Consider the following 18526-nt stretch of genomic DNA (forward strand, 5'->3'; position numbering starts at 1 on the left):
CCTGAAATGAGAGCGCCTTGCTGATGCTTGTGAAGACCTTCGACGCTTTCAGCGAGAAGGCGATGGCTTCTTTGCAAGAATCTTTACTGGGGACGAAACCTGGCTTCACTTCTACCAACCGGAAAAGAAGACAGCGAGCAAGGAATGGCTGCATTCCTTATCACCAAAACCAAAGAAGCTTCGAACAGAACCATCAGCAGGGAAGGCTATGCTGACTCTCTTTTGGGACGAAAAAGGCGTCATTTTGAAGCATTACATGCCTAGAGAGACCACTGTCACCAGTGCATCATACACAGATATCCTAAAAAATCATCTGCGGCCTGCAATCAAATCAAAGCGACGTGGGTTGCTGTCAGCAGGTGTCCTTTTGCAAACATGACAATGAAAGGCCCCACACTGCGCGTACAACAGTTGCAACTATTACAGACCTGCATTTTGGGTGTCTTCCTCATCCACCACACTCACCAGACCTTGCCCCAAGTGATTTCCATATGTTTGGACCACTCAGAGACGCAATGGGAGGAAACAAGTTCCGTTCTGATGAAGAGGTACGCTACGCAGTGAATCAGTGGCTGCGCGGACTACCAAAGGAATTTTTGTCTAAAGGAATTTATGCACTTTGTAAGCGTTGCAGGACTTGCATTGAGCGTTGGGGAGATTACGTTGTAAAGGGATACAGCTTTGTACCACTTCGGCACAATAAATAATATTTAAAAAATATTTAAGGTTTTCATTTGACTTAGCTTCGTATGACTTGAACAAGGACACACACATATGTGTGCTCGTCTTACAACCATGTGGCGGACATATGTATACGCACTGCTCCTATTGTCGCCATTTACAGTGGATTCAACACGTTTGAGAAGGTAATGATGATAGACGGTTAAAATTTTGCCGTCGGTTAATCGCAAAGCGCCGAGTAATCCCATCTCTACCATTAAACGGTTGACCCAGAACTAGTCAGATGATACCAGTTGCATGTTGCCTATCTAATGCCTTCCAAGGGAAGCAAAAGTATGGTTTTCAGTATTTCATAATACAGGGTGTCTAAAAATAATCATACGATTTGGTACGTCTATATTTCTGAAACGAATAAGCATATACAATGAATCTGGTTTTTTTGTGAACAGGAACTCAAAACAAAAATTTATACCTTTTCATAGGTAATGAACCTGCCACCCCTTGAGATGCCCGGCATATGTCAATGCGGTATTCAAATTGTTCCCCACACTGCAGCGAGCATGTCTTCAGTTACAGCTTCCACATACGCTGTTCTGCGATATCTCAGTTCATTCATTGTCGCTGTGACAGGGGCACATAAACAGTCTTTTATAAACCCCCACAAGAAATAATCACATACAGTCAGGTCTGGTGAACTTGGAGGCCAGTAATGTAAGGCTGAATCATTTCGTCCAGAGCGACCGATCCATCGTTCAGTAATCCTTTGCTTTGAAAATTCCCGCACTTCCAGATGCCTATGTAGCGGTGCCCCATCCTGTTGGTAAATGAAGTCGTTCGTATCAGTCTGCAACTATGGGAAAAGAAAGTTCCCAAGCATATCGAGAAATGTGCTTATTATAACATTGTTCTTGGCAAAGAAAAATTTACCATACACCCTATCTCCAATAACTTAATAGCTATGTTTTTTTAAAAAGAAATCGGATGATTCTTTTTTATGTACTATGAAAAATGAAGAGTTTTCTCTTTCACACAGTACGTTGTTCACATACATATCTCAAATAACATAGTAGTTATAATTTTTTTTTAAATCTGATGATTCTTATTGATATGGCCTGTATTGTAGGCAGAATTTTGAAACAAAATTTAAATGTTATCAAAAATGTTCAAATGTGTATCAAATGTTATGCGACTTAACTGCTAAGGTCATCAGTCCCTAAGCTTACACACTAGGTAACCTAAAAACACACACACCCATGCACGAAGGAGGACTCGAACCTCCGCCGGGACCAGCCGTAAATGTTATCACAATGTATTCATTATAAAATATAATCGTATAGGTTTAACTCAGGAAGACAACAATTTCAGTTAGAAACTGTGTGCGCTGTATATGTGGAAGTGCTGAAAAGTACTTCCTCCTATTTTTTTATTGTAAAATCTCAAGATTTTAGTTAACACAAACATTACTAACATTCTACACTTTCATTTTTCAGGTCTACAAATTTATTTCTCAGCACAAGCACCCTGGTGACAAAGACATTTCTCTCAGTGACACACCAGTTTGCTGATACCGTCAACGTAGAATGTTTGACGTTGTTGACGGAGCCACAAAACCACACCTCTGATTGCACCGCTTCATCACTATCAAAGTCCTCGAAGGCTTCCTTTAAGTTCCACAAACAGGTGAAAATCGGATGGGGTCAAGACGGGACTGAATGGAGGACGATCGATGGGAATGAACCCGAGGCGTCAGATTGTAACAGATGCTGTAGCGCCCGATTGTAGTTTTGCATTCTCATCCTGAAGGAGGACGCGCTGCACGTGTGGATGTACTCATTCAGTTCGAAGCTCGATTACAGCATGCTGTTCCTCACGCACCGGCACAGTTCCGTTACACATCGTCATGTTACACGCTACAATGCAGAGTCCTCTAGCGGCAGAAGGCTGCAAAATATTTAGACATAAAGAATAAATATGTGGAACGTTAATCACGTTTGTTTTATTTAAAAAGCTTTCACGATTTTTAAATATAAAATTCAGCATGTCCTGTTAACTTGAGTGGTTTTAGGCGCTTCAGTCTGGAACCGCGCGACCGCTAGGGTCACAAGTTCGAATCTTGCCTCGGGCATGGATGTGTGTGATGTCCTTAGGTTAGTTAGGTTTAAGTACACTACTGGTCATTAAAATTGCTACATCAAAAAGAAATGCAGATGATAAAGGGGTATTCATTGGACAAATATATTATACTAGCACTGACATGTGATTACATTTTCACGCAATTTGGGTGCATAGATCCTGAGAAATCAGTACCCAGAACAACCACCTCTGGCCGTAATAACGGCTTTGATACGCATGGGCATTGAGTCAAACAGAGCGTGGATGGCGTGTACAGGTACAGCTGCCCATGCAGCTTCAGCACGATACCACAGTTCAAGAGTAGTGACTGGAGTATTGTGACCAGCCAGTTGCTCGGCCACCATTGACCAGACGTTTTCAATTTGTGAAAGATCTGGAGAATGTGCTGCCAGGGCAGCAGTCGAATATTTTCTGTGACCAGAAAGGCCCGTACAGAACCTGAAACATGCGGACGTGCATTATCCTGCTGAAATGTAGGGTTTCGCAGGGATCGAATGAAGGGTAGAACCACGGGTCGTAACACATCTGAAATGCAATGTCGACTGTTCAAAGTGCCGTCAATAGCGAACAAGAGATGACCGAGACGTATAACCAATGGCACCCCATACCATCAAATTGGGTGATAGGCCAGTATGGCGGTGTCGAATACACGCCTCCAATGTGCGTTCACCTCGATGTCGCCAAACACGGATGTGACCATCATGATGCTGTAAACAGAACCTGCATTCTACCAAGAAAATGACGTTTTGCCATTCGTGCACCCAGGTTCGTCGTTCGGTACACCATTGCAGGCGCTCCTGTCTGTGATGCAGCGTCAAGGGTAACCACACCCATGGTCTCCGAGCTTATAGTCCATGCTGCTGCAAACGTCGTCGAACTGTTCATGCAGATGGTTGTTGTCTTGCAAACGTCCCCATCTGTTGAGTCAGGGATCGAGACGTGGCTGCACGATCCGTTACAGCCATGCGGATAAGATGCCTGTCACCTCGACTGCTAGTGATACGAGGCCGTTGGGATCCAGCACGGCGTTCCGTATTACCCTCCTGAATCCACCGATTCCATATTCTGCTAACAGTCATTGGATCTCGACCAACGCGAGCAGTAATGTCGCGATACGATGAACCGCAATCGCTATACGCTACAATCCGACCTTTATCAAAGTCGGAAACATGATGGTACGTATTTCTCCTCCTTACACGAGGCATCACAACAACGTTTCACCAAGCAACGCTGGTCAACTGCTGTTTGTGTATGAGAAATCGGTTGGAAACTTTCCTCATGTCAGCATGTTGTAGGTGTCGCCACCGTTGCCAACCTTGTGTGAATGCTCTGAAAAGCTAATCATTTGCATATCACAGCATCTTCTTCCTGTCGGTTAAATTTCTCGTCTGTAGCGCGTCATCTTCGTGCTGTAGCAATTTTAATGGCCAGCAGTGTAGTTCTAAGTTCTAGGGGACTGATGACCTCAAATGTTATGTCGCATAGAACTCACAGCTGTTTCAATAATTTTTTTCTTATCTTCAGGCAGCATAGGCTGAACTTACCCGGAGTATATTCCTCCTGTGTTATTGTGAATGAGAGAACTTAATGACTTGCAACAAACTTTACACATTATTTTAAACCTTTTCAAAACATTCTGTCTCTGATATCCACACGAAACAACGAAAGGAAAAAAGTTTATCGCTTACTACGTTTTCGCGGTTTATGGAACTAAATTTCAGCGTGAGACATGATGTTTTAATTTATTACTTTCTTACTGCTAATCCTATTCGCAAATCATTTTGGAGCCTATATTGTGGCGGTTCTCGTGAACTTAATATTCCTTGACTAATTGACAGTGGTCAGTCGTCGTTAATGTTGTATTCCTTCTGATGTCAGGGTGTGGTAGTCGTTAATTTCTTCCCAGAAGTCACCACAAATTAACGTCTTTTAAGCCGGGTTTGTAGCAGAATTGGATGTTTGGTAGTATTTTTCTGTTGTTAATCTTTACGTGTTAGTCAATGGATAAAGGCGATGACTTTTAAGGAAGTCCTGTCCAAATTAATTTTACACTCTTGCAAGTAAGTCAATTTCACGTGAAAAGTTACTTTTGCGAGTTCTTAGACAGACAATATTCATCAATACTGAGAGTCAAAGATCCTATGACAATATTAATTTTTCTTCTATTTTATCAAAGAAATTGTCGATGCCGCGCTGGGTTGCGTAATGTAGCGATCGAAAATAATTAACGTTCTCGCAGTTTCAGATCTGAATTAACTTCTGTCTACTGAAATTCTTTATCTCACTTCCCTGAATTCACTTAAAAAAAATAATCGTCATTTCTTTTTAATAACAGAAGTTTTGTCTCTCACAAAGATGGTTACTTTCAGATAAAGTGTAAGTTATTTCAGAAGTTAAAGTTTTTTTAATACTTCACGCTAAATATTTTCGCAGTTAAAAGTCAGGGACTCACATAACACACAACACGTGAGACAAGATAAGCTGAGACAAAATGACAAAGTGACAAAATGAGATCGAGGCAATATTGTCTCGACTGTTCATAGACATACACAAAAAAATTGACGGAACTACAACCTCTTACCCTAGAAGTTCCTAGTTCATTCCTTATGCTTTTAAAATGGTTATTCTTAAATAATTCACAGTTATAGAAAAAAACAGTAACGAAATTTGTTTAAAATCACGGAGTATGGCCGTATAAGAGTTGCTTCAGCATCCACATACACATGTAAGTGTACCTCCAAATTTATGTCATTATACGAGACAAAGTTCAACATGTACGACGTAATAAACGTTGACATGTGTGAAAAACTAACTTTTGCTTAAAATGCAGCGCGCTAATTGCCCAGACTTGTTTTTGTACTGGTCTTCAGTCCAGATGCAGCTCTCCATGCTACTCTACCCTGTGCAAGCTTCTTCATCCCCCAGCAACTACTGCAACCTACATTCTTCGGAATCTGCTTAGTGTATTCATCTCTTGGTCTCTCTCTACGATTTTCACCCTCCACGCTGCCCTCCAATACTAAATTGGTGGTACCTTGATGCCTCAGAACATGTCCTACCAACCGATCCCTTCTTCTCGACAAGTTGTGCCACAAACTTCTCTTCTCCCCAATCCTATTCAATACCTCCACATTAGTTATGTGGCCTACCCATCTCATCTTCAGCATTATTCTGTAGTACCACATTTCGAATGCTTCTATTCTCTTCTTGTCTAAACTATTTATCGTCCACGTTTCACTTCCATACATGGCTACCCTCCATACAAATACTTTCAGAAACTACTTCCTGACATTTGAATCTATACTCGATGTTAACAAATTTCTCTTCTTCAGAAACGCTTTCCTTGCCATTGCCAGTCTACATTTTATATCCTCTCTACTTCGACCATCATCAGTTATTTTGCTCCCCAAATAGCAAAACTCCTTTACTACTTTAAGTGTCTTATTTCCTAATCTAATTCCCTCAGCATCACCCGACTTAATTCGACTACATCCCATTATCCTCGTTTTCCTTTTGTTTATGTTCATCTTATACCCTCCTTTCGAGACACTGTCCATTCCGTTCAAATGCTCTTAGAAGTCCTTTTCTGTCTTTGACAGAATTACAATGTCATCAGTAAAGTCTTTTAAATATGTGGGCATAACATTTCAGAGCAGTATGACGTGGAACGAGCATGTGAGAATTGTGACAGGGAAGGCGAGGAAGTGGTTTATTGGTAAAATTTTAGGAATACGGCACACGGATTGAATAACATTGGAGATAGGCTACAATCCTGTCTCACTCCCTTCCCAACCACTGCTTCCCTTTCATGCCTCTCGACTTTTATAACTGTCTTCTGGTTTCCGTACAAATTGTAAATAGCCTTTCGCTCCCTGTATTTTACCCCTGCCAACGTCAGAATTTGAAAGAGACTATTCCAGCCAATATTTCCCAGACTACACTCTTCCGTTATTTTAGAGTAAGAACACTTAGGGACTTCTAACAAACTGTAAACATAATTTCAACCTGTTTTCAACTTTCTCTCACTTACGTGGATAAATCATAAATTTAACACACTAACTCACTGGTAAAGGAATCAGACGATTGAATCTGATTCATATATGAAAGTTCTATTCTTTACGGAATCGCCTTTTACTAATCAATACTGTTTAGTGATGAAGGTACTTTCACTCGTAGCGGCATCTACAACTACATCTACATATACTTTTACATGAGTAATCTGCAATTCGCAATGAAGTGCCTGACACAGCGTTCACCGAATCACCTTCAAGCTATTTGTCTATCACCTTGTGGTGCAGTTATTCTTGTTGTCTCCGTGCTTGCTAAGAAAATGGGATCAGAAATTCCGCTTTATGCAAGACATCTTTTTTCTTTTGTTTCACCCATACATATTTCAGCACTTCTGTGCTATCGTCAGTGGGTTCTATTTTTATTTTTAGCTGTAAATTTGTTGTTAACATATTAACATTTGCGTCGTTTACAACATTATGTAAAAGTTGTATTTATAACTTAATTGGCTAAAAGTGGGTGTAATCATAAGTAACACACCTTACATGATGTTATTGTCCACTTGTTTTGGTAGCTGTTAGCTCAGATTGTCTCCCAAATCGTTTATATAGATAAAGAACAGCAAATGGCCTATAACACTACCTTGGGGAACGCCACAAATCGCTTCTGCTTTACTCGATGACTTTCCGTCAGTTACTACGAACTGTGAGCTCTCTGACATGAAATCACAAATCGAGTCACATAACTGAGACGATATTCCATAAGCACGCAATTTCACTACGAGCCGCTTGTGTGGTACAGTGCCGAAAGCCTTCCGGAAATCCAGAAATAGGGAATCGGTCTGAAATCCCTTGTCAATAGCACTCAACACTTCATGTCAATAAAGAGATAGTTGTGTTTCACTGGAACGATGTTTTCTAAATCCATGTTGACTGTGTGTCAAATCAAATGTGTGCGAAATCTTATGGTACTTAACTGCTAAGGTCATCAGTCCCTTAGCTTACACATTATTTAACCTAAATTATCCTGAGGACAAATACACACACAAATGCCCGAGGGAGGATTCGAACCTCCGCCGAGACCATTCGTACAGTCCATGACTGCAGCGTCTATGGCCGCTCGGCGACTGTGTGTCAATAGACCGTTTCCTTCAAGGCAATTCATAATGTTCGAACACAATACATGTTCTAAAATCCTGCTGCATATCGACGTTAACGATATGGGCCTGTAATTTAATGGATTACTCCCACTACTTTTCTTGAATATTGGTGTGACCTGTGCAACTTTCCTGTCTTTGGGTACGGATCTTTCGTCCAGTCAACGGCTGTATATGATTGTTAAGTATGAAGCTAATGCATCAGCATACTCCGAAAGGTGCCTAACTGGTATACAGTCTGAACCAGAAGACTTGTTTTTATTAAGTGATTTAGGTGATTTAAGTTGCTTCACTGCTCCGAGGATATTTTCGCAGTCGGAGTAGAAAGTTGGTGATTGAAATTTGACGAGAGATCCTCCCGCAACGAAAAACGCCTGTGTTTTAATAATTATTACCCCAGTTTCCGTGTGGTTTCCGTGACACTCTCCCTCCGGTTTCGCTATAATACAAAACGAACTGCACTCCTTGGAACCTTTCCGACGTCCTCCGTCGGTCCACGTGAAGCGGATCCCACGTGGCACAGCAATACCTCAGCAGAGGAGGGACAAGGGTGGCGTGAGTAGTCTTTTTGGTAGACCTGTTACATTTTATAAGTGTTGTCCCAACAAATCGCAGTCTTCGGTTTGCTTTCCCCACAACACTATCTATGTGATCGTTCCAATTTAAGTTATTAGTAATTGGAATACCTAAGTACTTAGTCGAATTAACAGCTTTTGGATTTGTGTGAATTGTCGTATAACCCAAATTTAACGGTTTCATTTTACTTCTCATTTGGACGACTTCACACTTTTCATTATTTAGAATCAATTGCCACTTCTCGCACAAAGCAGATATCTAGTCTAAATAATTCTGCATTTTGTTTCGATCACCTGATTACTTTACACGACGACAAATGACAGCGTCAACTGCAAACAGTCTAAGAGGACTGCCCAGATTGTCTTCTATGATGTTTATGTAGAACAGGAGCAGCAAAGGGCCTATAACACTTCCTTGGGGAATGCCAGTGTGGTACTGTTGATAACACTTATGTGACCCTAAGCTGAGCTTTGCAGTGAACATAGAATGATGTTTACGAGATAAGTATGACCCAATAGAAAATCTTGAAGGTATCCCAGAATCACGATTTATTTAAGAAACCTCTGGAATACAGTGGTGGCTTGTATTAGTCCTACTATACAGTCGCCAATGAATGTTTCAAACTAAAGTAGGACCCAAAACAGAGCCTTGTGATGCAGTCACATTGTTTGTAAGATGCGTGACACTTGACCAGGATTTTGTGGTGTGCTTAGTCCGATTCCAAGCAATAACACAGGAGCCAAGATGCTTCATTCTGGTAGTTAAAGAAAGATTGCTAGCATCAACGAAGGACCTTTAGACAGGACAGAACATATAGTGAAACATATAAACAAAACAATATCCAGGACAGTGCACCAAAATGGCAGTGTGCTTCAAAAATCTGCGGCTCTTAATCACCCAAGTCATCATGGGCACGTCAAAATACCTTAATAAACCACAATCGTGGAAGTAAAACTATTGCAGTTTGCATTTCAACAGTAATGAAATACGGCTCCCCTTCATGCAAATATCCCGTATTCCAGAACCACAAACAGCTTCTAAACGTCTGTCATCATCAGTGATGCATTGCAGGGAAGCATGATAGTGGTGTGTGTGTGTGTGTGTGTGTGTGTTCGGCAAAATGCCAGCGGAGCGGATACGTGAGAAACAGATGCCTAACGCGACCGCTGCAGGGCTACCAACCGCCGAGCATACCGCTAAAGCAAACAAATGAATAGCGATAGGGCGAGCGCGCGCGCGCGCGGCAGTTGTCAGCAGCGAGCGAAACAAACGCCTCTCGCACGGATATGAAATTCAGATGGCGGCTCACATATAGAGGAGAGAGAGCAGTTCGTATAAATGCAGGATTGCCGCGGCTTTCGGTGTCCCTGCTAAATGAGGAACTGACCAGCGCGCACACATGCAGAGTGGCACGTCATCACACGGCGCAACAGCCTTTCATTGCTGTACATAACCTCATCCAGTCAAACATTGACTCACTCCATTCGAGCAAATTTTTAAAAAACGTGTGATTTAATGCTGTTACATCAGTTAACATTTTGTGTGTACATCTGAAAGCAAAATAGCCAATAGCAACATGACTTGATAAACTTTTCAAAGACTACAGTAAAAAAATTAATTTTGTGAATGACATTATTTAACACCATAAACTGCTGTAAAAGTATTATTTAGTGTCTGAACAACATGCAGAAACATCTGTTCGCATCATAACAATATCCTCTCTGTCCCATTCCATCATTCAGCCACTTTCTCGAAGTCCTTCTCCGTTGCAGGAATACAATCTAGAACATTCTCCCACATCATCTTAGAGAACTGAATAACACATCCAGCTATAGAAGACAGTTAATTACATATTACTGAAGCAACAATAGTTATTGTCGTTGACCCTGTATGCACTCTTCACCCTTGTACTTACCTCTCTCCAACCAAATCGTCCTGATTGTGCAGTATTCTTAGCTGGTGTAGTTTCCTTAAGTTTCCTATCCTGAGAACTCGCTATGTCAGAAAACACCCTATTTTCTAAACCCATAAATTCTTTTTTATCTTCCACTATAAGTGCTGTCATTGTTATTATCATTACTATTATTACTATTATTACTATTATTATTATTATTATTATTAGTAGTAGTAGTAGTAGTAGTAGTAGTAGTAGTTGTTGTTGTTGTTGTTGTTGTTGTTGTTGTACAAGTACTGGCTGTGTTAACATTATTAGTTCATAAACAGTATAATTTTCTTGTATTGTCACAGCAGAGACTCAAATCGTTGTACTACCAGTTAGTACACTAAAATTATATTTCATAGGTAACTATTACATAAAAAGGGTACTGCATGGATGAACCCCTGGTCCAATGTAAGAGATATCCTGATAGCCATAATGAGATCAGGTTAAATAAATAAGATATCTACAAACAAATAAATTTTCCAGCATCTGTAGAGCAAACGTCATGTATACAGAGGAAGCAGGTGAAAACATTTAAGAACTGCAGCATAAACAAAAGCAATATCTGCACTTTGAGTTAACAGTAAAAGTTACATTGGAATACAATGTCGCCATATAACAAGCACATCGTCATAAATTTGACTGGAAACTACCCAGGAAACAAGAATCAGCAGTAAGAAGATTTCGTATGGTACAATGGTTTGTTTGATAATTACAAAATTTTAACAAACTATGAAGTATGTAAACATGCTTATATAGCACAAAAAAGTAAAATCTGGCAGTCTAACAGCAGAGCTACTGTTGGCCTATGTTATGGAGTTACATGATGTCATATCTTAAATTTATGAAATCTGTGTAACAAAATCAAGAAAAATGTGCTGTAAATCTGACAATCCTTGCTATACGCAGAGTGTTCACTTCGAACCTGTATATTTAATACCCAACTTGGCAATGTTACATTTTTATGATATTCAACTTTTTTTTGTATGTCTGACGATGGTGTTTGCCAAATACAGCTGCTATAATCATCTTGATGTTGAAGCTCTTTTCTCTATGTTTGCTTTAACAATAACATATGTTTTTGAGTGAGGACCGCCTAGTTTCTATAAAAACGTAATACAGCAGGAAAACTATACGATGTGGTAAGAAGGTATGCATACACAATTTTATATGCTCCTCAAAAAGCTGTCATTACGATTTACAAACTTGTATTTGTATGTATTTAAACAGTCAATAACATTCCTTATGTCTAACAGCCATAACAATAAAAAAAACCACTGATGGTGCTGCAACTGCAGTGAAACATGTCTGGGACAAAAATCAAATTGTGTTTTGCTAAAGACGGACCCCACTCAAAAACATATTTTACAGCTGCTGTAATTCCAGTCATACAGTATGTTTAGTTATTACAGTGTATGTAAGCTGTGAAGCTTAATGTAAGCGAAAACATTTTGCTTTTGGGGCTTTAGATGTGCAACATCGATTTGCTACTGCCTCAGTAGATAACAGCAGGTTCACAACAAATAAATTACATCTACTTCTATATGACTGAGTCTGGCTGAAATTTCATCGACAACACCTTTACGGTATCTCTCTACCGCTCCACTCTTGCAACAGCGTGCGGAGAAAACGAAAACTGAAACATTTTCGTGTGAGCGCTGATTCCTCTTGTGGCTATTTTTATGTTTATCGTTTCTCCCTATGTAGGTGGGCGCCAAAAAAACTTTATCGTTTCCACAAGAGAAAGTTAATGATTGAATTTCGTGAAAAGGCCCTACCGCAGCGAAAAAGGCGTTTGTTTTAATGATTTCCACCCAAATTCGCGTATCACATCCATGACACTGTCTCCCCTATCTTGCGATAATACAAAACGAGCTGCCCTCCTCTGAAATTTTTCGACGTCCTCCGCATGACTTTAATACTCACGGTTTATTTTCATATACCGTAAATTCCTAAAGCTATATGACAAAAACTACAATCGTAAATTGTGTTATCATTTTATAATAATAGTTTGACAGAAAAGTACACTATGTGATCAAAAGTATCCGCACATCTGGCTGGAAATGACTTATAAGTTAGTGGCGCCCTCTGTTCGTAATGGTGGATTTCAATATGGTGTTGGCCCACCCTTTGCCTTGATGACAGCTTCCACTCTCGCAGTCATACGTTCAATCAGGTGCTGGAAGATTTCTTGGGGAATGGCAGCCCATTCTCCACGGAGTGTTGCACTGAGGAGAGACATCGATGTCGGTCGGTAAGGCCTGGCTCCACGTCGGCTTTCCAAAACCTCCCAAAAGTGTTCTGTAAGATTCAGGTCACGACTCTGTGGAGGCCCAGTGCATTACAGGGACGTTACTGTTGTGTAACCACTCCACCACAGGCCGTGCATTACGAACAGGTGCTCGATCGTGTTGAAAGATGCAATTGCCATCCCCGAATTGCTCCTCAACTGTGGGAAGCAATATGGTACTTAAAACATCAATTTCGACCTGCGCTGTGATAGTGTCACGCAAAACAACAAGTGGTGCAAACCCCTTCCTTGAAAAACAAGACTACACTGTAACACCACGGCCTCCAAATTTTATTGTTGGCACCACACACACTGGCAGATGGCGTTCACTGGGCATTCGCCATACCCATATACCCTGCCATCGGATCACCACATTTTGTACCGTGATTCGTCGCTCCACTCAACATTTTTCCACTCTTCAATCGTCCAATGTTTACGCTCCTTGCACTAAACGAGGCGTTCTTTGGCATTTACCGGCGTCATGTGTGGCTTATAAGGAGCCGCTCGGCCATAAAATCCAAGTTTTCTTACCTCCCGCCTAAGCTTCATAGTACTTGCACTGGATCCTGGTGCAGTTTGGAATTCCTGTGTGATTGTCTGGATAAATGCCTGCCTATTACGCACTACGACCCTCTTCAACTGTCGGCGGTCTCTGTCAGTCAACAGGCGAGGTCGGCCTGTACGCTTTTGTGCTGTACATGTCCCTTCACGCCCCCACTTCACTATCACATCGAAAACAGTGGATCTATGGATGTTTAGGACTGCTGAAATTTCGCGTACCGACGTATGACACAAGTGATACCCAACGACCTGACCACGTTCGAAGTCCGTTAGTTCCGCGGAGCGCCCCATTCTGCTGTCTCACGATGTCTGATGAATAATGAGGTCGCTGATATGGAGTACCTGGCAGTAGGTGGAAGCACAATGCACCTAATATGAAAAACGTATGTTTTGGGTGGTGTCCGGATAGTTTTCATCCCATAGTGTGTGTCGATAACTTTTATCAAACTTCGTCTGAATCCGCGTTAGGATCCACACAGTTCAAACATTCCTTAATCAAATGCTTTAAAGTTTTTTCTTAACATTTTCAACACATGACGGCTGTCCCCACAGCTTATAACTTGTCCACTGAATCCTTTCATCAGTTGTTATGGTGTGAGTAAATTCTTTAAGACACATGCCATCCTCATGCTCTTCCTCATCTTCAAGAACCTCTATATGAATGCCTTCTTCCTTACTCCGTCTTACTGAGGAGTTTTATTATTTGATCTAGTTTGACCATGGGCACTTTTTTTAAAAAAATAGGTTTATACACAGAGCATGCATATTTCCGTTTAAACTGTTTTCTTTTCTTTCTGTGGAATCTTGTTCGCATTGCAACGCACAACGCACCTTTCACTGGAGTATCTGACAGTATTGTTGAAGTACTTCATCGTTAGGTTACTTTATTTTTTTCTTGGCTGGCGTTTGTCAAACGGCCAGATGTCTCCAGGCACTGGTCACCGGAAGTGACGTTCAACTTAATAGGCGTTGTTTAGACAGCATAGACTTGTCATTGTGTACTTGGGCAATTCATGGATCAGCTTCAGTAATGAAACCGCAGCCAACAGCATTAGGATCAGGTCCACTTGTAATATATGAAGGCATCGTTGAAAAACAAAAATTTAACAGAAATTTAACAGAAATCAACATCAAAAATCCATACATGCTACCGGTTTTAAATTACTTACATAAAAATTGCATTCGATATGATCTGCACTTTGATTACGAATGTAGCTGATAAATAAAAATATTTATTTACACAAAGAGAGAGCGACAGGTTGTCCGAGATGGACCAGTTAATTGAGCCATTGTGTCCCACGCCATCTAGGAATTAATGTAGTTCAAATACGATAAAGTTTTAAACATTTATCGTTGCAAACAGAATCGAAATAATCCTTAAGCTATGGGCTTTAATCGTTGTTCTTGCTTGTTCAGTAAGACTACGGTCGCACGTTCGAATACTGCATGGATGTGTGTGATGTCCTTAAGTTAGATAGGTTTAAGTAGTTCTAAGTTCTACTTGAAGGATGACCTCAGGTGTAAGTCCCATAGTGCTCAGAGTCATTTGAGCCATAAAATGCTTGCCAATCATCGTTCGGGAATTTAACTGCATCGACGTGTAAATAGACGGAAGACGGTATTGGTGCTACCAACCTCCATGGGCGGTGGAATATTTTGACGGCGGTTGAACGAGATAATATCAAAAAATGGTTCAAATGGCTCTGAGCACTATGGGACTTAACATCTGGACTCGTCAGTCCCCTAGAACTTAGAACTACTTAAACCTAACTAACCTAAGGACATCACACACATCCATGCCCGAGGCAGGATTCGAACCTGCGACCGTAGCGGTAGCGCGGTTCCAGACTGTAGCGCATAGAACCACTCGGCCACTCCGTCCGGCAGATAACTGCCCACTGTGACCCTATGGTCAATGTGCTGCGTCCGCCCTACTTAGCTGAATATACGGCCATTAGATCTGTGTGATTTATGCTGCAACCGAAATTCAGCGAATTCCTTTGTGTACTCATTTGGGTGACTTGACACTTTTCTTCATGTAGGGGCAATAGCCACTTTTCGCATCGCAAAAGTATCTTGCCTATATCATTTTACTATTGGTTTTCATCTCGTGATGAATTTACAAGACGGTAAGAGACAGCAACAGTCTAAGAGGGCTGCTGAGACTGTTTATACAGGGAGTTTACGTAAGAGCGTGCAAAAATATAACGGGACCCAGAGGATGCGCCACTGAACAATTTGAGGTAGGAAATTAACTGCAAATTCCATCATCGACACAATGAACGTACTATTTGTACTGTATCTTACAAAGCGTGGTGAAACTGACGGCCGTGAACCTCAATACAGGCATGACATCGGCGAACAAGACTCTGAGGCACCCTGACAAATACCCCTGGTATGTTCCGAATCACAAAACAGGCAGCTACAATTCTGGCAACTAAGTCCATCTTCGTATCGATTGCACTGGTTGTGTGTATTCCTAAGGGACCTAACTGCTGAGGTCATCGGTCCCTAGACTTACACACTACTTAAACTAACTTATGCTAAGAACAACACACACGCCCATGCCCGAGGGAGGACTCGAATCTCCGGCGGGAGGGGCCGCGCATTTTTTTTACTTAAAAAGGGTAATTTCCAAGAATGATTGCGTATCGAAGTTTCGGTGTCCAAACGATACATATCGAACGTGCGATCGTAAATCTATCATGGCACTATGGTGGCAGACGTTATGAGTTAGTTTACCGTGGTCGCTACAGCAACGACAGAAGAAGAGCGTTAGAAAAATACTTGCAGTTGCAAAGGCGACACCTTATTCGTCGTTGGTATTGTCATCACGTGAAAGTCCATTACGGTGGTCTGGATGGATAGTCTGGAAGAACCATGGGTAATTTCCAAGAATTATGGCCTATCGACGTTGCGGTGTCCAAAGGATAGATATGGAATGTGTGATCGTAAATCGATCATGCGACTCTGGTGGCGGGTGTTGTGATCAATTATTTGTGATCGTCATTTTTATCTATTTTATGTCGTTCCCGTACTTGATCTAAATTAAATACCTCTGTGAATTATTTGTGAGTTGCTAGGGAATCCCAGACAATTTATGTCGTTTGTGAGTGGGATGTCTGCTGTTCTTGAGAATTCTTCGACGGATTCTCTCACATGGGACAAAATCTAATTCCATGTCTATCCAGCGTAGAAAATTGTTCGACTTTTTCTCCCAAATATGGATTACTACCGGATGAGGAAAGAAGCGACTGTGTAGTGTGTGGTGGTGCGAAGCGTGTAAAACTCCGTAAGAACAGTTTCGATGCTGAAATACCGTTCACAGTTTCATTGCGGACAGTGTGGGAAACGAACGAGTATCAGGAAGAACACATGGTTCTTCCAGACTATCCATCCAGACCACTGAATGAACTTCCACATGGTGACAAGACCAACGATGAGTAAGGTAAGTCGTCTCCTTTACAATTACAAGCATTTTTGTAACGTTCTTCTTTTGTCGTTGCTGTAGCGACCACCCTATACTAACCCATATAAGGCCTGCCACCAGAGTCGCATGATCGATTTACGATCGCACGTTCGATATGTATCGTTTGGGCACCGCAACTTCGATAAGCAATCATTCTTGGAAATTACGGGTCTAGTGAAGAAGGGGATACAACACGTCGGCTTTGACCAATGACGTCATACCTTAGTCATAGATAGTAATGTCTTCACTTCGAGGCATAGGTAATAAAACAGTTCTGTGTTCTAATAAGCGCTATCATTAAAATAACTGAATGTGAATGTAAAATCGATCGCTTGGTATTTGTTAAATTATTAATCGTGTGATATAAGTTAATTGTTTGTTTCTTATTCAGACGGTACTTAATATTTTTCGTAATGATATTGAGATAAATTGGAGTATTAGTTTTGTATTGTAGAACAATTTTTAGTGTCTCATTTTCGTTCATAGGAATGGATTTGTCTATCCCAACGAATCTTGACGATTTAAGAGAAGCCATGGGCGAAGACATGTTGACCACAATTTGCTTCTTGCAAATGTGTGGTCTCATTGCTGAATACGCCCGATGTCGTGAGTGCAGCGAACATGTGCGCCTCACCAATGTACCAAGCCGCGGTACTCACGATTTATTTGTACGGAGGTGCAGCAGAGACCGGTTATGGCAATCTGTTAAGAGGGGCACGTGGTTTGAGAAATTTAAGCTCGTCCTGAGACACATAATGAAAATCAAATACTGTTGGTGTTTAAGATATCCTCTATGGCTCTGTGTGCATGAATGTCGTGAGAGTAAGCGTACGGTAGTAGACTGGTACTTGTTTTGTGGGGAATATATGAAATATAGGGTGCCGTTAGGGGGGGGGGGGGTTGTGTTATGGTTGAATTTGACGAATCGGATTTTGGGAAAAGGAAGTACAATAGGGAGAACCTCCGGTGCGATTATGGGTGTGGGTTGCAATAGTTTCAGGTCAGCATTGTGACTGTGTAGTGTTCATAGTAGTAGGAAATAGAAGTAAGGAAGTTTTGGTTAGGTTAATTGAAGATCAGGTTGCAAAGAGTTCTATTGTTATTTCAGACGGGTCTTCTCCATAAAGGGATGTAGGGGATAGGGGTTATCAACATCTAGTAGTAAACCACAACATTGAATTCTCTATCGCCAGGCGCCTGCACTAAGAGCACAGAGGGTACCGGTCAGTGGTAAAATCTCTTATAGGGAAAGAGAAACGTCAGATTTCGACTCTTCAAAGCCACCTAGATTAGTATTCATGGAGACAAAGTTTTCCGCGGACATATTGCCCGTTATTCCTTTTTTTTAACACGTTGGCAAAATGTACCGTTTCAAACATCAGTTAATTTCAGAGGGGAGAGGGGAGGGAAGGGAGGTTGGTGAATGTGTGTGTGTGTGTGTGTGTGAGGGGGGGGGGGGGAGGGAGGATGTGGTAAGTTCACTTTCTCATTTGCGTCTTCCACTGTATTTCACTATTCTGCCATATTTCAGTGTTTTATTGCACCAATACGTGTATTTTCGTGTTGTGAAGTACGTAACAGAAATTTGACAGCGGTCGATCTTGTTTCGTATTCCAGCTCCAGTATCAGTACGACATTTTCGAACGTGTACTTGCGAAACCCCCGACACATTTAAAATTTGTATCCCGTGTTTCATTTAGGGTTTACTGAAGG

Source organism: Schistocerca gregaria, chromosome 9 (assembly GCF_023897955.1).
Source record: "Schistocerca gregaria isolate iqSchGreg1 chromosome 9, iqSchGreg1.2, whole genome shotgun sequence".
Lineage (NCBI taxonomy): Eukaryota > Metazoa > Arthropoda > Insecta > Orthoptera > Acrididae > Schistocerca > Schistocerca gregaria.